The sequence below is a fragment of the Pipistrellus hanaki genome (assembly GCF_964339955.1).
Source record: "Pipistrellus hanaki genome assembly, chromosome: X".
NCBI lineage: Eukaryota > Metazoa > Chordata > Mammalia > Chiroptera > Vespertilionidae > Pipistrellus > Pipistrellus hanaki.
The window spans coordinates 14,356,027-14,382,719 of record NC_140524.1 but is presented as its reverse complement, the minus strand read 5'-3'; the positions used below and the strand labels follow the sequence as shown (position 1 = coordinate 14,382,719).

Below are 26,693 nucleotides of genomic sequence, written 5' to 3'. Positions count from 1 at the left end.
ATAACACTGGATATTTTAATTGGCCAGGAGGCCCATGAAAAGATTGTGTCACTGCAGGCCATGACTAGCCAATATCATAAACAATACACAAAAGTTCCTTGAGCTATTGAATGTACAAGTGTGGTTTATGGAATCTGAAGTGGAAGGCATTCTTTAAGAATCTTAGCTTCTTGACCTCATCAGTTTTGCTCAGTAGTTGGAGCGTCAGTCCATTGACTGAAGGGTCCTGAGTTAAATTCTGGTCAAAGGCACATACCTCAGTTGCAGGCTTGATCCCTGGCCTATATCTGGGTGTGTTGTAAGGAAACCAATCAATATGTCTCTCTTGCATCAATGTTTCACTCTGTCTCTCCTCCCCCCTTCTACTCTCTCTAAAAATCAATGGAAAACATATCTCCAGGTGAGGATTAACAAAAACAAACAAAAAAGACCACGAAGAAGCTTAGCTTCTACAGTGCTTGCAGGGCTATTTATTGGTGAGATCTTATATTCCTTAATCTTCCCTTTTACATCATTGTCTTGAGCCCTTCTACAAAATCTAAAGGCATTATCCTCAACCAGAATTCCACTGAGTTTAGAATGACTAAATTCTCTATCCACCTCAGGAATTATTGCATTGTAAAAGAGAAGTTCTGAGGGATCAAAGCCTCTCCTAAAGGAATGGATTATAATGATTGTATATTATGCCTTGTGGCCCCTGGGTTGGCACCGCATATTGAGTACCCCTCAGATACCACCATATAAGCTGCTGCCTACTATACCTCAAGTGCTTGATTATAAGAAACCACTGCTTTTAGATTGAATTCCTGTTACTGTTGACTAAAAGCTTAAAAATATATGGAGGAAGAAGATAGTTTGAAATTCTTAATAGGAGTCACAGGCAATCTGTATTATTGCAGATTCCAATTTAGTGCTGTCTGAATTAGAGAAGTCTGACCATATGTGTCCTCTGGCTTTTCTTCCTTTATTAATACTCAGCAGATACTGTGATTTCAGAGGATTATGGGACTACAAAAGAAGGGGCTGTTGGTTGTATTTTCTGAATGCATGTTTTCAATATTGTTTCATCTCTGAGGAAGTTGTGCTTTTTGTATTATAATTCATCAAGTCTTGTCAAGCTTTCTCCTAAGTATCTCCCCAATCTGTCACCTCTTCACCCTCATTGCTTTTGAAATGAGCATCTTTCACCTGGAATGCTGTGATAGCCCCTCCTACCACGTCTTCCTCCCTCTAGTCGCACCTTTCTTACAAAGCATCCCCCATATATATTGATCTAATGGGCATATCTTGTCATGTCACTTCCTATTTTGAATTCTTTAATGTCTTCTCATCACTTTCAGAAAAAAAGTACAGATTTCTTAGTTCTGCATGCAAAGCTCTTCATTCTCTGATTTCATACTCCCTTTCTGACTTCATATGTCACCACTTCTTCACACACAGATGAAATCCCAGTCATATGGAACTACATGTAGTTCCCCATCATATCATGCATTATCACACTTCCTTGTTTTTGTGCCTACTGCCCCTTCAGCATACAATGTCTTTCCCTACCCTCCCTGTGTCTTCAGGTGTCACTTTCACCAGGCTTAATTACAAACTGTTTCTTCTGAGCTCCTCTAGCACCTTGTATACACTTTGACAGGCACTTTTTTCATTGTATTGTAGTTACTTGTTTATGTCTGTCTCTGCCACTAGATTGTGAGCTATCTGAGAGCAAGAAATGTCTCATTCTTTTCTGTATCTTAAGGGCCTAGCAAATGCCTAGCACATAGTAGGTACTCAATAAATATTTGTTGAATGAATGAATTTCAAAAATGGTTACTTGATTACACTTTCTAAGTCATAATGTTAGTCAAATAATATTAACAAAGGTAAACAATTGCTAGAAAAATTCATCAATTTTATTTCTTTCATTGTGCTCTGTTTTCCTGTGTCTTATTCTACTCTATTTCTACAGAGTCATTTGGAAACCTGCATCCCAAATTCTACTGGATGATTTAATACAAGATTATAATAGTTATAAATCCAAAAGAAACCTGCTTTGAAAAGGTGTATAATGGGAGACTGGGGTGTAATTTTTGTCCTGTTGTTGCCCTGGTGTCTGCTGTTGTTCCCTCCTTACATGGTAGTGCCATCAATCAGAACTGGTCTACAAATAGCACTGGCCCATCAAGAGGTCCGTTAGCCTGTGCCCATCCATACCTGATTAGTGGAGTGACAGGTCAGAGTTTCAGTGATATCTGCTCTGTTATAATCCTCTCTCTTATGTATTTACAATATGACTGACCCTGATTCAGAAATGATTTCATGTTTTTGCTCAATGCTCTGGCACACTATTGAGAGTTACATTTCCAAAGAGATTCTGAGCTGTCATCAACTCTAAAGATGATGATCCAATAAGCAATCTATGTGCACTGCATGCAGCCTTTGGTGAGGAAAGGTACAGACTTTGGTAGAGCTTTGTATAAAAATGGACTAGGTGCAATAATGTCATCATAAATGATCTATGAAGTACTTATTTTAAAATATAGTTTTCAAGGATGGATTTAAAAAAGGAGTAGAGAGAATCTTAGTTACCTAAAGCCAGGCAAATAAATAGATTCCAAGGGTAATGTGAAAACCAAAAATAGAAGGAAAGAAGTGAGAGGTTAGAAAGTCTAATAAAGAGCTCAGAAATGTGTAGATAAAAATATTAGCATAACCATAGACAAGGTAGAACATTATAAAGCTTTGAACCTAATGGGATTTATGTGGCTAAAACTCTAACCAAGTCCGGAAATTCACCCTATTACTAGTACAGTATTTCTTGTTGAACTTTTCAGAAGCACTTAGCTTTAGAATTCAGTCCCAGTCCCTGGCACCAAGAGTTACAGGCATTGAGTTATGGGTCCCTAGACAAGGCAGCCATCTTTGAAGAGTGGTAGCATTACTTTATTACTAAAAAGGCTTGTCCACAGACTAATCACATTTCTTTGAGCATTCCCAACTCTTTTTTAAAAAATATATATTTTATTGATTTTTTACAGAGAGGAAGGGAGAGAGATAGAGAGCTAGAAACGTCACTCTAATCAACCAGCTGCCTCTTGCACACCCCCTACTGGTGATGTGCCGTAACCAATGTACATGTCCTTGACCTGAATCAAACCTGGGACCTTTCAGTCTGCAGATCAATGCTCTACCACTGAGCCAAACAGGTTTCAGCACATTCCCAACTCTTACCCTGGCTCTAGTGACAAGAGGCTGACCCATGCTCTAATGAAATATATTTTGGGGGGTTGGGAAGTGAATGACTAGGAAACACATATTCTAAGATATACAAAAAACAAATGTGATTATATTTGTGAATTGGGAGATCATATAAAATTAAATGTTCATGTGTGTGCACCTATGTTTGTTTGTCTATGCTTGTATGTATGTTGGAGAAGTTTTACTTATGAGCTATCATTGAAACATTTCCCTGATTCTTATAATTTCTGTATTGATACTAAGGATAATAGAAGCCAAATCAACTTTATTTCAAAAGGTCAGTTTTTCTATTGAAGCATGCTTTTAAAACAACATTATTTGTTTGTATAAAAACTTAATGTTACAGAATTTATTAACATTCCAGACAACCAAAAATAGAGTGATGTGTTCTAAAGTTGGCCTTAGAAAAAATTTCTGAGAACTACATGTAAAAACAGTCAAATACATTTTTATTTATTTATTTATTTATTTATAAATATATTTTATTGACAGAGAGGAAGGAAGAGGGATAGAGAGATAGAAATGTCAATGAGAGAGAAACATCGACCAGCTGCCTCCTGCACACCCCCTGCTGGGGATGTACCCGCAACCAATGTACATGCCCTTGACCAGAATTGAACCTGGGACCTTTCAGTCCACAGACCGACGCTCTATCCACTGAGCCAAACTGGTTTCGGCTAAAATATTATACATTTTTATATAACTAGTGAAAACTGGCGGTTGCTTGCAGGTGGTGTTTTATTAGGAAATGAATTTGTTAATAAATGCAGATTTATAGATGATTTTATTACAGATGTTTTTTGTTTATCTTGTCATTAGGATAAGAATATTCTGTTTTTTAAAAATTCTTTATTGATTAAGGTATTACATATGCTTCCTTATCCCCCCAATGCCTCCCATCCCCCCACTCATGCCCTCACCCCCCTGGTGTCTGTGTCCACTTGTTAGGCTTATATGGATGCATACAAGTCCTTTGGTTGCTCTCTCTCCATTACCCCCATCCGCCCCTACCTTTTCTCTGAGGTCTGACAGTCTGATTGATGTTTCTCTGTCTCTGGATATGTTTTTATCCATCAATTTATATAGTTTTGCATTTTTGGTGCAATTTGTAATTAGTATTGTTTGAGAAGTAAATAATTCATACAAATGAAAGGGTCAATGACATGTATTAAGGGTCTCCATCCTAAATAAATAGTTTTTATAAGTACAATACTAATGTGTCAGTGTCATCACCATAAAGGTTCATTTGCTTTACAAGCTGCTCTTGGTGTGACCTGAGACTATCTGAGGCTCTAGTTGCCTCAAAACTAGGAGTCTCTTAGAAAAGTTTAATGGAATTGATATAAATTATGTGATTTGACTCTAGCTTATTTTAGTGACTAGTTTTGTCAACTGGCTAAAAAGTTATTGTTCACATGTTTATGCCTGTGCCTGTTTTGTTTTATATACCATACAGGGAACACTGAGTGTCATTGGATTTATTTATTATGAAGTAGATAGGAATCTCAGATCCCTTTTGTGAGAACTGCAGGGAAAATGCTGGATGTGCCCAATTGGGCACACAGAAACCATAGGGGCAGCTGCTTTAAAGAACAGAAGGCCATCCAGCTACTGTGTGCAACCCATTCTAAGCATTTTTCAATTGACATATAACATGAGTTTTTTGTCCATTCTTATGGAAAAAAAACACAGTATCCAGTCTAAGGCTATAACTTGTCTAATTACCATCCCATTGGAAATGAATGGTGATACCTCTGAAAATCCTCATAGTTCTAGGGCACCAACAGAGACCTTGACATTAGCATTTATTCCATAAAAGAGTGGGATCCAGAAAGTTTTAGTTTTGTATTAACCAGTCCATCACCTGTGGGCACTGTGTGTGTGTGTGTGTGTGTGTGCGCGTGTTAAGTAGTTCACCCAACTCCTTGGTCCCATGCATAACTAAAATTGATTTACTTTCACACACTTCTTTTTATTTTTTTTATTTTATTGATTTTTTTACAGAGAGGAAGGGAGAGAGATAGAGAGCTAGAAATGTCGATGAGAGAGAAACATCGACCAGCTGCCTCTTGCACACCCCCTACCGGGGATGTGTCCGCAACCAACGCACATGCCCTTGACCGGAATCGAACCTGGGACCTTTCAGTCCGCAGACCGACGCTCTACCGCTGAGCCAAACCAGTTTCGGCTCACACACTTCTTAATCCCCTTCATCTTTGGTGTCTCCTTCAGCTGAATGGGCCCAACAGAGCATCTTAAAGAGGCAGTAATACAGGTAGAACAGGGAGCCTTGAATTATTTGTGATCGAGCGGTCTGGGGAGTAGGAGAGGATTCAAATAAGGTTGCCACAATTTGGTGATTAGAAAAAGTGTTTTTGGGAGCCATAGATGAAACCATTTTCATAATCATAGGGTTATTTCATCAGACATGATGCATAGGAGTAACCTCAGAAGGTTTTACAGAGAATGAATGTAAGAAATTTTAAAAATTGGATGGAATTAGTAGGTGAAAGTGATCTGGAGGGCAATTGATTTGTGTGCATATTACTGATGGGTGGAAAGAATGGCAGATACAAAAATGGGAGGTGAGAACATGCAAGGCATATTCTGGCCAGTTTGTCTGCAACTTTATGTTTATAGAGGCAAAGGACTGGCCAGTTTGTCTGCAACTTTATGTTTGTAGAGGCAAAGTCCAAAAAGACTACAAAGCCAGACTATTAAAAGTGTCTTGACTGCACAGGCAATCTGGCAGCCAGATTGTGATGCTGAACTTGAAACATCGCTTTCTCAATGGCTTCATGGCTAGTGACTTGGGAAATCTCAAACAAATTTTTGTCTAGCAAAAATTTTTGAACCCCTGTGTTCTTTACTCCGTTATAAGAAAGCATATCTAATTTGTTTGTTTGTAGGCATCAGTTTTTCATGAACCTGTTTTTCAAAGGCTTTTTGTAAAGTATTGCTGACATGCTAGTTCTAAACCATGCTCTCCATACTTGGGTTCCCTATCCTTCAATACTCTTTGTCACTTTGTTTTCTCATTATCACTAGTAAAACTCAGTAACAGATCTCAATTTTGGCATAATAGAGATTATCCAAATGTCCCTACTTTTAGCTTCCTTCTTTTTTCCAACATTCTGTTGGCTTATTCCTAAATATCTTAATTTTTGTTGCTCTAATAAATGTGATTGTTTGCTTAGTTTTTCTTTCTGAGAGTTCATTATTCATGTATAAAAATGCCATTGTTTTCTGAGTTTTAATTTTGTATCTTGTTACATTGCTGAACTCATTAAATTTGGTAGTTTTTGGTGGAGTCTTTAGGGTTTTCTAAGTACTATATCATGGCATCTGAAAATAATGAAAGTTTTACTTTCTTCTTTCCAATTTGGATCCCTTTTATGTTTTTTTTTTTTTTTCTTTTCTTTTCTTGTCTAATCGCTGTGGCTAGGACTTCCAATACTATATTGAATAGGGTGATGAAAGTGGTCATCCCTATCTTATTCCTGTTCTTAGGGGAAATGTTTTTAGTTCTTGCCCATTTAGTATGATGTTGTCTTTAGTATTTGTCATATATGTCCTTTATTATGTTGACATGTGATCTCTCATTCCCACTTTGCTGAGAATTTTTATCAAAAAATAGTGCAGCCGAAACCGCTTTGGCTCAGTGGTAGAGCCTTGGTCTGCGGACTGAAAGGTCCTGGGTTCGATTCCAGTCAAGGGCAAGTACCTTGGCTGCAGGCACATCCCTGGTAGGGGGTGTGCAAGAGGCAACTGGTCGATGTTTCTCTCTCATCAATGTTTCTAGCTCTCTATCTCTCTCCCTTCCTCTCTGTAAAAAATCAATAATTTTTTTAAAAAAATATTTTAAAAATGGTGTTAGATTTTGTCAAATGCTTTTTCTGCACCTATTGATATAAACATGTGATTTTATCTTTTAATTTTTTATGTGATGTATCATGTTCATTGATTTGTGAATATTGTACCAGCCTTGCATCCCTAAACTAAATCTAAATTGGTCATGGTGTGTGATCTTTTTAATATATTTCTGGATCCAATTTGCTAGAATTTTGTTGAGGATTTTAGCATCTATGTTCATCAATGATATTGACCTATAATTCTCTTTCTTTGTAGTGTCTTTATCTGGTTTTGTAATTAGGCTAATGCTGGCCTCATAAAAACTGCTTGGAAGAGTTATCTCCTCTTGAATATTTTGGAATAGTTTGAGGAGGATGGGTGTTAACTCTTCTAAAAATGTTTAGTCAAACTTTCCCGTGAAGCCCTGTGGACCAGGGCTTTTGTTTCCTGGAAGTTTTTTATTACTGCTTTAGTTTCCTCAGTTGTTAACAGTCTATTCAGGTTTTCTGATTCTTCCCGATTCAACTTTGGAATATTATATTTTTTTCTAGAAATTTGTCCATTACATCCTCATTGTAGAGCTTGTTGGCTCATAGTATTTTCTTACAATCATTTCAATTTCTGTGAAGTCAGTTGTTACTTCACTACTTTATGAAAAAGCTTAAAGTAAATTTTATATGAGGGAACATGTTGTGTATTAATTACAAAGTATAGTCTGGGTGATGACTACTGAGATCTGAGGTGCACCTCTGGCTAGGACTTGCTTTGTGAACTTGAAATATCACCTCTCTGGGCTTCCTTTTACAGGGGGATTTAGACTAGCTCATCAGTGAGCTTTCTTTCAGCTGAGAATCTCTGAGTGAGTGCTTCTCCTTTGTAATTAAGCCCAAACCCACATTGTAAAATAACTTCAGCCACTGCTTCCCTCACTCATACCCCACCAGGAGTATGGACATAAGAAGAGTGTTAAGGGATGTGAGCCCACCCTGTACACCTCTGGCTACAACTATTTAGAACAGTTGGAAAAGTTTTAAGATTAGGTAAATATGGGAAAACTAGAATTAGATCATCTTTTGGGATTGAATATCAATTCAACCTAGAGAATTATTATATTTAAACTCATTTTAAAAAGATGATAAAGATATACAACATTTCACTGGAAAAAATATTAAGCTGTGAACTCAGGAAATATCCTCCTAATCCTTTTGTCACCACCTACTAAACATAATGAAAAGATGGAGTACTTGTATTTTCAGGAAAATATTTTGACAGATTCAGTATGCAGAAAAGTGACAAGCTTTTGTAAAGTGTGTTTCAAATCATGTTGTTATATCTCTAAATTATATCAATTAGCTTAGTACATTTTGAGCCAGTCATAAAAAAATAATGCACACAACTCTGCATTAAAGAATAAGAAAAATTGACATGTTGATAACCATATTGATTCAACTCAAATAGTGAATACAAAGGGCTTTAGGGAGGAGTTGTAGTAGTTTTTATGGCTATTGTATGTCTCTTCAGTTTTTTGAAATTGATATGAAAGCAAATAGTCTTAACTTAACTATATTTTAAAAAAACACACACAAAAAAACTGCTATGCTTTGTTTATCAAATGGAGTTTGTAATATGTGACAGTAACAAAAACCTATCAACTTTATATTTTACTAGAGGCTAGGTGCACAAAATTCATGCATGGGGGGTGTCCCTCAGCCCAGCCTGCACCCTCTCTAATCTGGGGCCCCTTGAGGGATGTCCAACTGCCATTTAGACCCAATACCTCTCACAATCCTGTACTGCTGGCTCCCAACTGCTTGCCTGCCTGCCTCCCTGATTGCCCCTAATCACTTCTGCCTGCCAGCATGATTACCCCCTAACCACTCCCCTGCCAGCCTGATTGATACCTAACTGCTCCCCTGCCAGCCTGTTTGTCCCTAACTGCCCTCCCCTGCAGCCCTGGTCCCCCCAACTGCCCTTCCCTGCAGGCCTGGGTCTCCCCCCCTCCCCTAACTTCCCTCCTCTGCTGTCCTGGCCACCCCTAACTGCCCTCCCCTACAGGGTTGATTGCCTCCAACTGCCCTCCCTTGCAGACCTGGTCCCTCCCAAGTGCCCTCCCCTGCTGGCCATCTTGTGGTGGCCACCTTGTACCCACATGGGGGCAGGATCTTTGACCACATGGAGGCAGCCATCTTGTGTGTTGGAGTGATGGTCATTCTGCATATTACTCTTTTATTAGATAGGATAGAGGCCTGGTGCATGGGCAGAGGGCCAGCTGGTTTGCCCTGAAGGATGTCCCAGATCAGGGTGGGGGTTCCCTTGCGGTGTGGGGTGGCCTGGGCAAGGGGCCTATGGTGGTTTTCAGGCCAGCCATGGCCCCTCGTGACCCAAACAGAGGCCCTGATATTTGGGGTTGATTTATCTTCTACAATTGAAACTTTGTAGCCTGGAGCAGAGCCAAACCTTCTGCTTGCTCTGTGGCTGCAGCCATTTCTGTTGGGATTTATGTATCTTGTATAATTGAAACTTTGTAGCCTTAAGTGGAGGCCAAGCCATGCCAGGGTGTAAAGAAAGCTTGGCTTCCAACATTGTCAGGGGAAACCCTAGCCTTCCACTCTTTCCAGCTCCATGGCTGTCACCATTTCTGTTTGGGTTTATGTATTTTCCTTCATTGAAACTTTGTGTCCTTGAGTGGAGGCCTAGGCCGGCAAGGGCAGGAGGAAAGCTTGTCTTCCTCCATTCCCTGGTAAACCCAAACCTCCCTCCTGCTCTCTATGGCCGTAGCCATCTTGGTTGGATTTATTTGCTCATTTGCTCCTGATTGACTTGTAGGCGTGGTTTGTGGGCATGGTTTATGGGTGTAGTGGAATGATGGTTAATTTGCATATTATTCTTTTATTAGATAAGATAGTTTACAAGTGTGTTCACGTACATTATCTTGTGCTGTACAGTTTTACTGAGATTTAATTGACAAATAACTATTGTGTATATTTAAGGCATACAATTTTATGTTTTTAAATACATAAACATTGGAAAATAATCTCCACAACAAAAGTAATGAACATATCTATCACCTCTATAGCTATCATCTTTTGTATGTGTGCTAACAACACTTAAATATACTCTTTTAGCAAATTTCAAGTTTATACTACAGTATTGTTAACTACACTCACATTGCTGCACATTAATTCTCCAGAACTTATTCAACTTGCATAACTGATTAACATTTCTCCACTTACCCTGTCCGCCTTCCCCTGGCTAGTTTACAGGGTCCTTAATTATCATTCCCTCTTCACAAATGTTGGAATATAGTCTCAGAAAAATTAAAAGGAACTTGCCTAATGTCACACAGCCAGCATGTGGCTGTGCAGGGACTAGAACCTAGGAAATTATTGCCATTTCCACAACGGTATTTGGAGTTAAGTGTGGTACTGTATATAAATGGGTTAATTTTCTAGAAGTAGCTTCTCCAAAGCACATACGGGGCAAGAGAATAATGAGCTGAAGGCAGCTTAAGTTGAAATTCCCTTGCTGGGTTCATATTTCAAAAGTTTGGGGCCAAACATACCAAAAGAGCAATTTTTCTAGTGGTATTACAGGTTATGGCCATGTGTTTTTCATTTAAAAATATGGTGAGAAGTAGTGTTTTTGCAATATTCCTAAATGAGTAACATATGACACAACTTGTTAGAAGACCTTTTCTTGGTTCATAAAGTTTCTGGGGTTTTGTCTATTTGGTAGGATGATTTTAGCAGAATTCTCAGACAGCATAATGAAAATCCGGATTTCTGTGACTGAAGTACAACCATCCTCAAGATAAAGCTTCAATGTGAATGAGAGTTCACTAAAAATAAGCATGTAAATAATTGCTATGGAAGGAGTAAGACTTCTCTCAAATGTTTGAGCCCTCCCCCCTCCCAAGTAGATTGATTTTATAAACTACAGATGATCAAATTGCAAGGGTAGTTCACAAGGAGTAGGCAGGATCCCTGGCTTTTATTTAGAGATATTAAATGTTTGAGTCTCCCTGTACATCTGCAAAATAATTCAGATAATCCATATACTTCTCCTCAGGGAATTACTGGGAGAATAAATGAACTAAAGAGCTGTGAAGATTTTTTAAAAAATTCCCAAGGCTCTGGAAACTGGAGATACATTAGTTTTCTATAGATGCTATCATAAAGTTTTATAAACTGGGTGGCACAAAACAACAAAAATGTATTATCTCATACTTACGGAGGCTAGAAATCCAAAATAATATCAGTGGAGTTGAGCTTCCTCCAGGCACTCCAGGGGAGAATCTTTTGTTGTCTCTTCATGTATTCTGGTGGTCCCAGGTATTCCAGAGCTTGTAGCAGCATTGCCCTACTCTCTGTTCTTATCTTCCCATGTCCTTCTCCTTTGTGTGTTTTCCTATTCCTTCTCTTCTTCTTATAAGAACATCAGTACCTTATGTAATTACATATGCAAAGATAATCTTTCCACATAAAGTCATATTCTGAGGTTATAGGAAGATGAATTAGGGAGCACTATTCAATCTACTCTGAGAGGGATTATACTTTATACATCCCAGAATGAGAATGGTGGGCAAGCAGTATGTGTTCATTGTGTAAACCCCAAGCTAGTCTATAGGAGAGAGGTGGCTTCCCCATCTTAGAACTCTCAGGTGTAGTCCACAATAGTCCTGAGCCTATTTCTCTTTAATTTTTGCTGCACCTATGTGAAAGGTAATTATTGTGAACAGACTGTTTAAGTACAATTGTACAAAGTGGATTACAAATCTTTTAGCATAGTAAGAATAAATTTTCTTGCCGAAACTGGTTTGGCTCAGTGGATAGAGCGTCAGTCTGAAGAATGAAGGGCCCCAGGTTAGATTCCGGTCAAGGGCATGTGCCTTGGTTGCGGGCACATCCCCAGTGGGGGTGTGCAGGAGGCAGCTGGTCGATGTTTCTAGATCTCTATCCGTCTCCCTTCTTGTCTGTGAAAAATCAATAAAATATTTAAAAAATGTTAAAAAATATCCATTATATATCAATGCTTGAAAATGTTAAAATACCTATTGGGAAGAGAATAAATTAATGATAAAGTATTAGATTCATTTGTGGATTTTATTGTGATATAATTCATTATGTGATTTACATACATAGGTAAACAAAGGTATATTTCTTTCCAGACCATTTGACAATATGCACATCAAAGCTATATAGCAAAACAAGCAAAAATATACATGATCACTGCTGAGAATATATTATTATTATTTTTAAATGGCACTCTGACAGTAAAGTCACAGTTATATTACAGAAAAATATTTCTCTAATAGAAGATTAAAAATAGCATCTTCATAAATCAAGTGAAAATAGTACTTAGAGCTAGAAACAATAGTGTCATGTTTCCTGTTTTGAATAAGCCATTAGGCATTTTTGTCTTTGCATTCCTCTTTAACCTGTACAGCTTTATTTATTCCAATAATTAGTGTTAAATTTATTGGCAGTAGACAATATAATTACCTTTAAAATTTAAGTGGGATCAAAATGCCTTAAGAACATGGTTGCAGATAACTCTTAATATTTATTTTTATTTGTCTCTTTAATTATTCATTTATGTAGTATTTGAAAAAATAATATTGAAAAATGGAAGGCCTTACATAGAATTACATCCCAGATGAATGGCCTCAGTTTTTCAGTCAGTAGGTGGGAGAGGTGGCTGCTAGCCCCAATTGCCCCTCAGGAGCAGGGGGAGGTGGAGAAGTCCTGAGGGGCAATTGGGGCTGGCAGCTGTGGCTCATACCTGCTGACAGTGCCAGCAACTGGGGCCAGTGTTGGGCGCCAGGAGTGGGTGCAAGTGGTGGCTCTGGCTCTGGCAGCAGGTGCAGGCACCAGGTGGGACCATAGTGCCCTGGAACAAAGAATTTTCACTAACCACTAGAGGCTTGCCCCAATGACAGTAGATGGCTCTCCACCTTAGTCTGGTACCCTTGGTCACCTGCTCCACCATCCTGCCGCATCTGATGCCCACTCTGTTCTGAGTGCGCCCCCTGGTTGTCAGCACATGTATAATGACTGCTTGTGTGTTTGTTCTGCTGTTCGGTCTATTTGCATATTAGGGTTTTATATATAGTTTGGATTTACATATATATTCTTCTCAATCAATGGGCTTGTGAGCAATAATGTATCAGTCTACATAGTACTTGATGACTGAATGGATTGACATTTGAGGTTAAATTATCATATTTTGAATTTTAACTTTGGATGTTATCAACTTCAAGATTACCCATGGGAAATTGCCCTTTTCTATTGTGCTTTCTTATGGGTGGAAGGGTCTGCAGTAGTAGTGGGTTACTGCCATGTTCATTTCATTCATGTTGGTCTTAGGTGGGATATTTGTCTTTTCAAGCATAGAGTTTATATTCAGGACATTTTTCTCCCCTCTCATTGCCAAGTTGTAACCACTTATTATTTTTAAGCTTTCCAAACCTGTCTGTTCTGCATTCCACTCAATCTTTCTCTTGACAAAATAGCAGCCCCATATGATTTGCCTATTCCTGTTGAAGGTGTAGACTGCAGATCTTCCTAAGTGGTAAGAGACATTTAGCTGGCTTATTGCCTCTCAGAAGCCTACTTTTGTGTAATCACTGACTTTTGTTGGCTTCTGAGACTTGAGGAACTATTCAGAGCATTTCTTTTAATGAGGCAACATTGTGCAATGGAAACTTGCTTTATCTTGACTTTTCTTAATTAAAATGAATATTTGCCTGATATGCATTAGTTTAATTTCAATCACACCTAACTTTCCAGTGTTACCCTGTATGAGAGCCTGTTCTTCCATTTTTATCCTGATTGAGAGCCTATTTTTCCATTTTACCCCATGAAAGAACCTATTTTTTACATTTTAAATGAAGATAGGCTAATGTACAATTTAGATCTTACAGACATTGGAAAGTTTTAAAGTGCTGTCATTGGAGAAGAAGTGTTGGTGGGTATTTTTAATGAACAGTATCATGATTGTTATAAAATAATTAATGAATATAACTGCCCTTTACTAATTAGAAGTCTTTTAAATTAAACCCTACCCTTAGAATTAGGACTTCTTTGAATTCAGCAAATTATAGCAGCTTTGATTTTGAAGGAAGTTTTTGTTTGGTCTTTAAATGTTTACATTTAGCTTCAAATGCAGCATATTCCTGCAATGTTATATGTGAGCCTGAAATAGCATTTGCTGAGAAATCTAATACCTTTCCATACCACATTTTTAGAGGTAATGTTGCAAGTTTGATTAATAAATGGATCGCGTGTAAGGGCATGGTTAATGAGGCAGAATACAATTTCATAACCTGGGTCTCTTTTCAGAGTACAAATTCCTGTAACCCCTCAAAATAGCACGTAGGCACTTAGAACAAATATATACCTGGCCACCTACACACCTAATTTATATTTTAAATGTCTTAGCTGAGCTCCTAAACTTGAAAGTGAACTTCAGTAAGCAAGTATCAATTTACAGTGTAAGCACCCTGGCAGCTAAATTGAGAAATGCAATTGTAATTATCAGGTGAAGTAAAAATCATGTCATTTCAACTGCACATTGTTGTACAATAAACTCAAAAGGCAAATTGCTTCATTTTGACAAACATTGCCATCTTTTAACATCAAGTTTGTTATAACCTATTTTTTTCATGCATATTATCTATATTGTACTAGTAAATGTTTAGAAACCAAAACGGTTCTTTGGTTCCAATGTCTAAGTGGAAATAAATGTTTATTTGTGGAAAAATTTTTCTGGTGTATAAAGAGAGAGTATTACTTTTCTTTTTTTCTTTTTCTTTTAAAAAATATATTTTATTGATTTTTTTACAGAGAGGAGGAGAGAGGGATAGAGAGCTAGAAACGTCGATGAGAGAGAAACATCGACCAGCTGCCTCTTGCACACCCCCTACCGGGGATGTGCCCTCAACCCATGTACATGCCCTTGACCTGAATCGAGCCTGGGACCTTTCAGTCTGCAGACTGACGCTCTACCACCGAGCCAAACCGGTTTTGGCTACTTTTCTGATATAAGTAGCATAACTTAAAATATGATTCCTGGTTAGTAATTGCTGACTAAAGGTATTTCTTAAATTCAAATTAATGTGTTAAATCCCACCTTAGAGTCAACTTTGATGTGATCCAATTTACTCTGAACCATAGTCCTAGGCAGTGAGAACTGATCTGTTAGGTCAAGGCTTAACTCTGATCTTGGCACTGACTCCATGGGAAAGGTGGGGAAATGGTAAATGGAAGAATAGTGACCCGTGGCTAAAAGCAATTTAATAATTAGCTTTTCACAGTAGTTACTTCTTGCATTATTTAAACAAAACCAAGAACATTTCAACTGAGTTTTGCCTGTCCTATGGCAGGAATTATTGGAGGATGCCAAATTAATATTCTGGGTCATCTAAAGCATTTGCATAGAGTTCTTGAGTTTTCATTCCTGACTAGCACAAATTAGCACAATGGTGATGCTATTTTCCTATGAGTTTGAAAATTTTTAATATTGTATAAGATATTCAGAATAATGAATACCTAAAATGAAAGGTCTAAACTATACAATAAGAGAATAAAATTCTATGGTAAGATATCTGTTTTTTTATATAATCAACTCCAGGCCAGGTGCATGAATTCCTGCACTGGTGGAGTCCTTCAGTGTGGCCTTCAGGGATTGGGCCAAATGTGGCAGTCCAACACCACCTACCACTCTTGCCTTCCACTCCAGCTCATCTCAGCCCCATTGTGCCTGCAGCTCTGGTAGGCTTGCTGCTGCTTCCCTGCAGTCTCTAGGCTGTGCTGGCCAGCCATGAGCCCTTCGTCTGACACCCATCCATCAGCTGAATGGCATTCATGCTATGGAAGCACACTGACCACCAGGGAGCAGCTCCTGCATTGAGCATCTCCCCATGGTGGTCAGTGCACATCCTAGTGACTGGTTGACCAGTCTACAGGTCCACTGGTCACTTAGGCTTTCGTAGACGAGTATATAGATAAGTATTCTGATGAAATACCATTGTATATATGAGCCATTTTAGATTTATGTTCATGTATATGTAAGGGTTTTAAATATAATGCTCAAACTTGCCAAATATCTTCCTTTTGCTGCATAGCTTCCTCCGATTCCCTACCAAAATATTCATTTATCTTCATTCTTAAAATTATTGGGCTATTAACTCTTTTGTAAACTTTCAGAACTTTAATATAGAATTTGTCCAAGTGAAAAACTATTAAGCACCCCCAAACACCTTGCATATGCATGTCTCTCTCCCTCCCTCTCTCTCTCTCTCTCTCTCTCTCTCTCTCTCTCTCTCTCTCTCTCTGTCTCTTTCTCTCTCTCTCTCCCTCTCTCTCCCTCTCTTTTCCCTTCTCCCTCCCTCCCCCTTTGTCTTTCTCTTCCCTTTTCCTCTCTCTCCCTTCATCTCAGGAGATATTATACCAAAAGTTTATGCATTTTCCAATTTTAGAAATTGCCTACATGGAATTCAGTTGCATATTTTCAGTGAACACTTTCTACTCTCTTATTTTGAGAAAAATCTAATAAAAATGATAAAATGTTGGGTTTCTGCTATGGTTTTCCATTATCACAAATTTCTTACAATTTAATAATATTTGAAGTAATCCAGAAATAGAGGCATGGGTATAATCAGTGATATTTTTTTTACATGTGATGAATACAAGGCCCAGGAAGAGGGATATTGCCACCATTTACACCATCATTTCTTCAGACTCTCATATAAATGCCCACAGCAGTCGTGAGTTTTACTCTTAATTCAGACTCAATCAATTGACACCCAGTGATTGAATACTTACTCAGAAGTAGATATTGATAGGCATGGCTCATATGACCATATAAGTTATTATTGTGTTAACACTTTTTAAAATGAAAGGGGGCATGAATGAACCATTGCAACAGGCACTAGGAACCTTTAGACAAGTGACTTGGCTTCAATGATCCTCAGTTTCCTCAACTAGGAATGAGAATAACACCAAGTGGCATGTGTGTAGTGCACTGCAGTGCCTGGTACACAGTAAGCCCTCTAGATAGTGTTCATTTCTTCATCTTACCTGGAAACATTCCCAGTCCTGGAATGCTGTACATTTTCCCCACTACTTAGTAGCACTTATCAATTGCTGCCTTCTATTGGGGTATTTAGGCTGCATGTATGTCTTTTAATGCTATTTGGATGATAATTCATTGAAGAGTTGGGTATATGCCTTATTAATCTTTACATTTACTATGGACCCATTATTTAAATAACTAGCTAATGATTGAATACTCTCATTTAAAAATATTTTTAAATAAGAGGAGTATAGATATATAGGCAGGTAAAATAAAGCATGCCTTCATTAAATGAATATACAGGAACCTGTGGAACATAAAAAGTAATGAGTTCATTATAGATATTTAATACCAAAGTGATGGTTAATGACCAGGGGAATTTTCCAGAGGAAAGGAGCTGCTCGTCCACATTAATTGCAGTTTTCAGTGAAAGATTATTATTAATGAGGAACCTGATAAATTTACCTATAGTGATAAAATATTTGGAAAAAAGGATGCTCAAACTGTACGGATATATAATAATTCTATAGTAAATCTAGGATAACTCAGTAACTCAGTAAAGGTTTTTTATTTTTTTATTTTCCATTGGACCAATTGTTACAACCAACTCTCTGGTTATGCCAATGATATCTTCATTGAACTACAGAGGACCAAGAAAGGATCCATAGAGATCCTCTAGTCTAAACTTCTCATTTAGACATTTGGGAAAAATGAGTTGTAAAGAGGAGAGACTTATTTGAGACAATAAGTTGTGACAGTGATGGGGCAAAGACCAGGATTTAAGCTTTCTGACCCTCTGATCAGCCTTGTTTTCTTCATCATATCAGAGAGATTAGACTTCACCATTTAGAGGGATTGTGGCTGACCATCTTATTTGAGAAGCAGTAGAGCTTAGTGGTTAAGAACATTCATTCAAGAACCAGACTGACAGAAATTGGATCACATATAGGCTTTATGACCCTAGGAAGGTATTTTATGTCTGTATTACTTTGCCTGGGATGACATAAAAATGTACCACACACTGGGTGGCTACATTTACTTTAATTACTTTTTTAAAGACTCTTTTCTCACCCAAATGGGTGAGTTGAGATGGTTTAAAACAAACAAACAAAAAAACATTCCTCAGAAGAAATAAAATAAGATACAGGATGGTGTTTACAGTTGTTGTAAAGTAATATAATAATTAATAAATAATAATATAAGGATAATATCTATGTCTTCTGTACTCATAACTGTAAACCTCATTTGGTCCCACCCTAAATAGACACATTTTTATGTACTGGAGTTTAGGATGTCAACATTAGAATTTATGGGTGGGCACAATTCATGCCTATAACTACGATTCTAGGTCTTGGCTATCTTATATACAAAAAATGAATGATAATATATCCTACCCCTAAAGGGTGTGGGGATTAGATGAGTTGGTTCAATGTAGGGTGCTTCGAGCAGTACCAAGTATATGTTAAGCCCTAATGCATCCTTAGCTAATATTATGTAAAATTAAGTTTAGAATATCATAGCTGTTTTGTTGTTGAGTACACAGACACAGCAATAGTATATACCTCATTTCTAATGAATCTTTAATTTGTAAACTGACAAAAAAGGACCTAAAACACTTTAAAAAAATTAGACTGTTTCAAATGGATCAATATGAATGGAAACACATTGGACCTTCATGCAGAGGGTTTTGAGAGCTGGAAACACATTATCTTTAAGGAGACAGTCCTGGATAGTGTCGCTGAAAAGTAAAAATAATTAGCAATGGATGAAATTTTGTGGTTCTGTGTGTGATTTTAATCCTTTGGGCTATAATTTTTTTTAAAAAAGTTCTTTCTTGATTAGTTGTCTAGTACTAGAAATATATTTTGGGCCTAGCATCATGGTGGATGAAACATACAATTCATACTAGTATTTTTAAAATATAAATTCATTTTCAACTTTTATTCAACAAATGGTTTATTGTCTTTCTGTATATCTTATATTGTAGTAGGTGTCATATATCACATCAAGAAACTCAATATAGAGGGGAGATGCATGGTTTATAATATAACTGAATTAAATGAAAGAAATATGAACTGGGAGCCACTAACTCAGAAGAACTATTTTGGCCTAAGACAGCATATATGGCTTCCCAGGGGTTATAAGTGAAGAGCTAAATCATAAACTATGAGTAGGAATCAGACAGGAAGACATAGAAGGGGGGGAAACTTAGGGCAGTGTATATATAAAGACTGAGGGATCTAAAAGAGCATGGTGGTGAGTAGAACCACTGTCATTTTCTATGAATGGAATATTATATGCGCTGGGCAAATGTGATATGATGACACTGAACATTTTTGTCATCCTTGGGAAGCTATAGTTGACTAACAGTGATGTGCAACATTATTAAATTTTTTTTACCATTTTTATTAAATTATTATCTGTGTACATATCTTACCATTGCCCCCCCCATACATACATGCCCACCCTCCCCAGAGTTTTGTGTCCATTGGTTGTACTTATATGCATGTATACAAGTCCTTCGGTTGATCTCTTATCTCCCCCTGATCTTCCTACCCTCCCCGCTGTAATTTGACACTCTGCTTGTGTGCAACATCATTAATTAATAGCAGCACTCAACTTGCTCCTTGATGAAGCCTTAGAAACCATCTCAACACAGCCACTATTATAGAACTAAAGTGGGCTTCTAGTCCAGCTATAGGCAATAACAATTGGTAAAAAAAAAAAAAATGTTAGAAGCACCCCCCCCCCATCCTAAAAACAATTGGTCTTGGGAACAGTACTTTAAAACTATATAACTTTTTAGATTTTTAAAATGTTCTTTCTTGCTTGATTTGTAGATGTGGAAACATTCCTCAGAAGAAGTAGAATTAAATAATATGCAGCAATTTTAGTTTACAAGGGTTTCCTGGAAAAAAAGTGAAAAATAAAAATGTTCCTACATATTTTTCTGAATTTACACATTTCTTAAAGTTCAAGGAAATGTTCAAATAACATCATCACTTCGTAGTCATGGAAATCTTGGCCTAAAACTCAGTATTGGAAAGTTTTGAAGCATGAGTAGCCTTAGTATTGTTTTTTTAAAATGTATTTTGTTGATTTTTAACAGAGAGGAAGAGAGAGGATAGAGAGTTAGAAACATCGATGAGAGAGAATCATCAATCAGCTGCCTCTTGCACACCCCCTACTGGGGATGTGCCCGCAACCAAGGTACATGCCCTTGACTGGAATCAAACCTGGGACCTTTCAGTCCGTAGGCCAACGCTCTATCCACTGAGCCAAACCGGTTTCGGCAGTATTTTTGTTTTTATTCCATGGGATAAATTATGTTTTTCTCATAAATCTAAACAAAACAAAATCCATGGGTTTATCCTATTGTAATATGTTTAAGTATTTAGAATACAGTGTGTTGGTCAGCATTACCAATTTGTACCAAAGGCCTATAATTTGCCCATAATATTCTGGAAAACTTGACCTGTTTTATATGTGCTGTTTTAATACTCATCTCTTTTTTTCAGAAAAGAAGAGGTTGCTGCTAAGGTAAATTAAATTTAAATGGCCACTTTTGGTTTTGGTGAGCTTTGTCCAAATTTTAAAAATCCTGTATTATTGAGGGATTTTGGTCAAGATGATGGTACAGATAAATGTGGTACTCAAATCCTCCCACAACCATATCAAAATTACAACTAAGTTGCAGAAAAACCATCATTTAGAACTACCTGAAATCTAGCTAAACTAAAGTCTCACAACTAAGTATATAAAAAAGAAGCCACATTGAGACTGGTAGGACAGGTGGAGACACAGAATGGTCTGCTCCCACCTTCACACATGCTGGGTAAAAATCATGGATACCTTGGATGCACCCTCAGGTCCACCCTGAGAATTGAGGAGTCACAGTCCCACATTGAACACCCAACCCAGGGTTCCAGTGCTGGGGAGAGAAATTCGTACAACTTTTAGCTGTGAAAACCAGCTTGTAATGTGACTGAGTGAAACAAAGGGTGGCTAGAGTACCAGACATTCCTTTTAAAGGGCCTGAGCATGGATTTACACAGACCTATTTGCTCTGAACTCCAGCACTGGGGTAGTAGACATATGGGCAGGAACTGAGTTCTCTGGCATTGGGGCAAGAACTGGAAGAACAGCTTTCTTACAGAAAAAAAATGTGCTGGCAGAGGCCATTTTTCCTTTTCTGGTCCTTTACCCCATAGACCCAATAGGAGGGTACCATATCTGAGTCTCCAGCAACTTGGCTATCACTGTTCACCTTGCCCTGGTGATTCCCTGAGACTCTACCACACCCAAATTGCAATCCAACTCAAGTTGTTTCCAGTGGCTTTTCCATGTGGATTTTCCAAATCATCTCTCAAATAAGCAGCTATTGTCTCAGTATGCCCTGTAACTCTTCACTAAGTGGCTCCAGGCCTGGCACTAATGGCAGCTGACTTTATTTTTTTTTAATTTCTTTATTGATTAAGGTGTTACATACGTGTTCTTAGTTTTCAATGTGGCCTCTCCTGGGCACCTCCAAGCCAGGCACAAGTACCAGCCATCTGAAGATCACTCTGTAGCTCATTCCAGGTGCTTCATCTATGGTCTTAGGGCACAGATGGTGGCTGGCTTTTATCTGCACCTCTCTGGAGGCCTCAGAGCCAGTGTACCCAGTTGACAACTTCATAATACATCAAAGCACCAACCACCCTCCTCAACAAGGGACACATTCAAGGGGAACACTCAGAAGGCACCAGAGCCCTGCTGAATTAAGTTCTATTCCAAGGGGTCTGCCCTTGCACAGCAATTATCCACAGTGGTCACAATCAGTCCTCCAAGCCAATTGGCATTGGGGTAAATACCTCTCATTGTCATGTCAATGCAATGAAGGCTCAACTAAAACAGGAGAATGTACACAGCCCATTTAAGAAGTGCACCCAGACTGCCTAGCTTAGGTGATCAGGGACGCTGTACCACTGTTTTCTATAGGACACCTACTACATAAGGATACTCTACCAAGCCCAAGAGATGTAACAGGTCTGTGTCATACATATAAATAAATACAGAGAGGCAGCCAAAATGAAGAGACAAAGAAATGTGTACCAAATGAAAGAGGAGAACAAAATTCCAGAAAATAACTAAACAAAATAGAGAAAAGCAATCTACTAGATGCAGAGTTAAAAAAATGTAGATAATAAGGATGCTCAATGAATTTAGGGGAAGAAGAGATAATGAGAACTTCAACGAAGAGATAGGAAACACAAAAAATGGAGAATGGAAAACATTAAAGAGAACCAGGCAGAAATGAAGAATACTCTAACTGAAAGAAAGAATATATTACAGAGTTTCAACACCAGAGTAGATGAAGAAGAGAATCAAATCAGAGATTTAGAAGATAATATAAATATATGAATAACAAAATGACAATAAATACATACCTATCAACAATTACTTTAAATACAAATGGATTAAATTCTCCAATTAAAAGAGTTGGAGGTTGAATGGATAACAAATCAAAACCCTTATATGTACTACCTACAAGAAACTCACCTCTGATCAAAAAAGATACACACAGACTGAAAGTAAATGGATGGAAATAATATATTTCATGAAAGTAACAACAAGCAAACAAAACAACCAGACAAAATGGGCTTTAAAACAAAACTATATAACAGGAGACAAAAAAGAAACCACCAATTCTACCTCTGGATATTTATCCAAAGAAACCCAAACAACTAAATTGAAAAGACTTATACATCCATATGTACACTACAGCATTATTTACAATAGCCAAGAGATGGAAACAACCTAAGTGTCCATCAGTCAGGACACATAAGTAAGTTGTGAGTTCCATCCCCAATCAGGAGGACAGCCTATCAGTGTTTCTCATAATGATGTCTCTCTCTCTCTTTCCCTTATTCTCTTTCCAAACTCAATTAAAAATATACCTTTGGGAGAGGATTTTAAAAAGTGGTGCATAAATACAATGAAATATTATTCCATGAAAAAAAAGAATTAAATCTTGCTATTTGCAAAATCACAGATGCACCTGTAGAGTATTGTGCTAAGCAAAATAAGCCAGTCAAAGAAAGACAAATTTCACAAGATCTCACTCATATGTGGAATTTAATGAACAGAATAAACTGATCAATGAAATAGAACCAGAGACATAGAAACACTAACAGACTTATGAATTTCTGAGAAAATGTGGGGGTGAGGAGTCGGGAGGGAATGATTAATCAGGGAATTTTTATGTATATATGCATAAACCATGGACACAGACAACAGAGTGGTGGGTGTGGTGGGTACATGGTGGAAGGGGTCCAGTGGAAAAAAACACACAAAGGGGATATCTAAAATACTTTCAACAATAAAGATAATTAAAAAAAACAAGTAAATTAAGACATCTCAATAAATTTAAGAAAATTGAAAACATAAAAAATAAGTCATACAGAAGAAAACAAATGCCATGTGAGTTTATTTATATGTGGAATCTAAAAAAAAATAATAAACCAAAAGGACAGAAACAGACTCATGGATACAGAGTACATTTTGATGGTTGCCAGATGGGAAGGGGGTTAGGAATTGGGTGAAAAAGTTGAAGGTATTAAGAAATCCAAATTGGTAGTTACAGAATAGTCACAGGGATGTAAAATACAGTGTAGGAAATATAGTCAATACCATTACAATAACTATGCATTGTGCCAGGTGGGTACTAAACTTATTGGGGAAATCCCCCCATAAGTTATATAAATGTCTAATTACTGGGTTGTACACCTGAAACTATTATAATATCATATGTCAACTGTTCTCTCCTTTGCCAAATACAAACAATGACAAGTATAACTGAAAAATTAAAAAATGTTTAAAGTAAAAATTTGTTTCCTGGGTTGAAAAGAAGTCATAAATAAACTAAATTGAGTATTTTCTTTTACTTGTGCAAAAAAATAAAATCACGTGCTATTACTTTCTGATAATATGTCACATTTATTTTAGTGTCATAAATATTACATACAGACATAAAACTTAAGATATAGCTACGTTTTCTACTTAGTTTTTAAAATTATTTTAGTCATGTTTATATGTATGCAGAGACCAAGGATTCTATCAATGTATAGTGATGCTATTACAGGTCGGTTTCCCTAGGAAGCCAACTTTGCAATGGAGGTTTTTATTGGGGAAGTATTGTAGGAGTGCTGTTAGGGCCAACACTTAACAAGTACTAAAGAATCTGATATATCCCTTCACCGTTCTGTTGAATTGAATCCAAGTGGCTGGCCTTTAAATTTCTGCATCAACCAGTTATTGGATGTGGGATATCCCCAGAAAGTAGATGTGACTTTGTTTGAGAGGCTCTCTTAAGCAAGTCTCAGAAAGGTGGTCAGCAGCCAACTCTTCTGGCTGTTGAAGAATTGAGTGCTTATAAGTCTGGAATAGGGTCAGGTATCTGGGACACTACATAGACACATTGCATCTGATGAAAAATGATTTTCGCATCGATGGCAGTACATTGAATAGATATTTAGCTTATGACTTTTCATACCTATTTGTAGTTCTTCCCCCATTCCTTTCTGGAGTGGCCTGAAAAGTATATATATATTTTTTATATCTTCTTCAATTCACTCAACTCAATACTTGTTTGTGGCCTCCTGGACCAAGCCACTTGAAGAAAATTGATAATTTGCTATATATTGACATAGTTTTTATTTTTATTTTTATTTTATACTCATGTGAGAATCACATCTCATTAGTTGTACTTGCCAAAGAAGAGGATGTTATTGGATTTCCCAGAACAAATGCATTGTTTCTATTGCATAGGTTTGCATAGGTGTTTCTACCCTTATCTGGTAATAGATTATTATCTGTTATAAACTTATGTTGAATTCAAATCCCTCTCCTCATGCCACCTTTTCAAAATGAAAGTCAAAAAAAAAAAAAAAGTCCTATTTAAGAATGAAATACCCAAGACCAGAAACTGTGCAATTGGTTAGGACTAGCCTATTGATGATGCATTATAAGGAAGGCTCTGTTATCTGGAGAACATCCTTAAATCAAGGGGGTGTGGGCACTCCTCTTTTTAAGCTTGAAGAGATCATTGCATATAATCTGATATGCATTAATCTTTCGAGGTAGGGGATAGAGGATAGGAAATTAAATTCAAAAATTTTCAAAGCTACTCTTGAACAAAATGTTTTGGTATTTTCATCTTAGAAGAAAACATTGGCTTTACTAGACTCATATCACCCGTGTTGTGTTTGAATGTTACACTGCTCTAAATCTAGAATGATACATGCACATAAGCATTTTATATTCATACTGCAACTATAATGTAATTATTATGAATGGGCTTAAGAAAATTACTTGATTAATCATTTTTAATAAGTGTTTTGAGAATTTATGTTTCATTTTAAAATGCGAAAATACAATGTTTTGAACTTCCAATGAGGCATCATAAGGCTTATTATTAACAACCATAAAGCCTGTCCTCTGAGTTACCATTTGTGTGTTTTATTTCTAGCTTTAGTTCAACTTCACAATTATCTATTGAGCACCTACTAATCATAAAACAGTATTTGTATAATAAAACACTATCTGGTGACAGGTAGCAAGGCTATGCATTTAGATGGTGCTGACACCTGGTCATGATGGAATCTGTGCCATTGGAGACAGTGCCCCATCTATGTCTGAGATAATGACATTCTAGTCTAACACATGTATATAGACTCTGAAGACAGATCTGATGAATAACAATACCATCTGAGAGCAAATAATGCAGGAAATATAGGCCACAACAGCTTGCTTGCTCTTTACACTGTCATGGTTGATTGCTAATTCTCATCACCCTTTGTTTAAAATCATTTCAGAATTAATTGGCGTTCATTAACAAAAGTCTTTGCAGTGGAATTGCAGAAACAGTCATTAATGTAGCTAATAAACATAAAAAGGTCCTATTACTGGGTCCCTACAGGCTGTTAACTAACATTTTGAATAAGAATACATAAACATAAATTATACATTTTTCAAACTGCTAAGAATATGGGAATTCCACATGGTGGTCTATAATAATGCTTTGAATTAACTTGTTCCTTTTAAGAAAGTGTACTCCAGATAGAGTGGCTCTAGTAAGAAATCATCATCATGAGTGATCTCTCAGAGGAGCCATCACACAAACCAGTAGATTTTACCTAAAAGTCGTATGGTCTAATATAAGACAAGAGTTAAGTCTCACATTATGGCATTATTTGACTGCATGGTAGGTTCCTAAGGTAGGTACTGTGTTTCCCCAAAAATAAGACATCCTCCTAAAATAAATCCTACTTACAGGTTTCCTTCTGAGTGAAATATAAGGCATCCTTCGAAAATAAGTCCCCCCCTTAGGCTAAACATGAGAGATTTGGTCCACTGATTCTGAAAGAAATGGAGTCACAAGAAATTCACCAGGAAATTCAGGAATTGGATTGTTATGATGATGTTCCAGAAGACGATGACATGATTGTCATTGAATAAATGAGTAAATTCTTGATACTGTA

At 37.2% G+C, this 26,693-nt stretch overlaps 1 protein-coding gene across 2 annotated transcripts in view; it reads left to right on the top strand.

Annotated features, from left to right (window-relative positions):
• AFF2 (ALF transcription elongation factor 2) overlaps positions 1 to 26,693 on the top strand; it is a 510,630-nt gene that overhangs the window by 166,422 nt on the left and 317,515 nt on the right. The window lies entirely within an intron of this gene.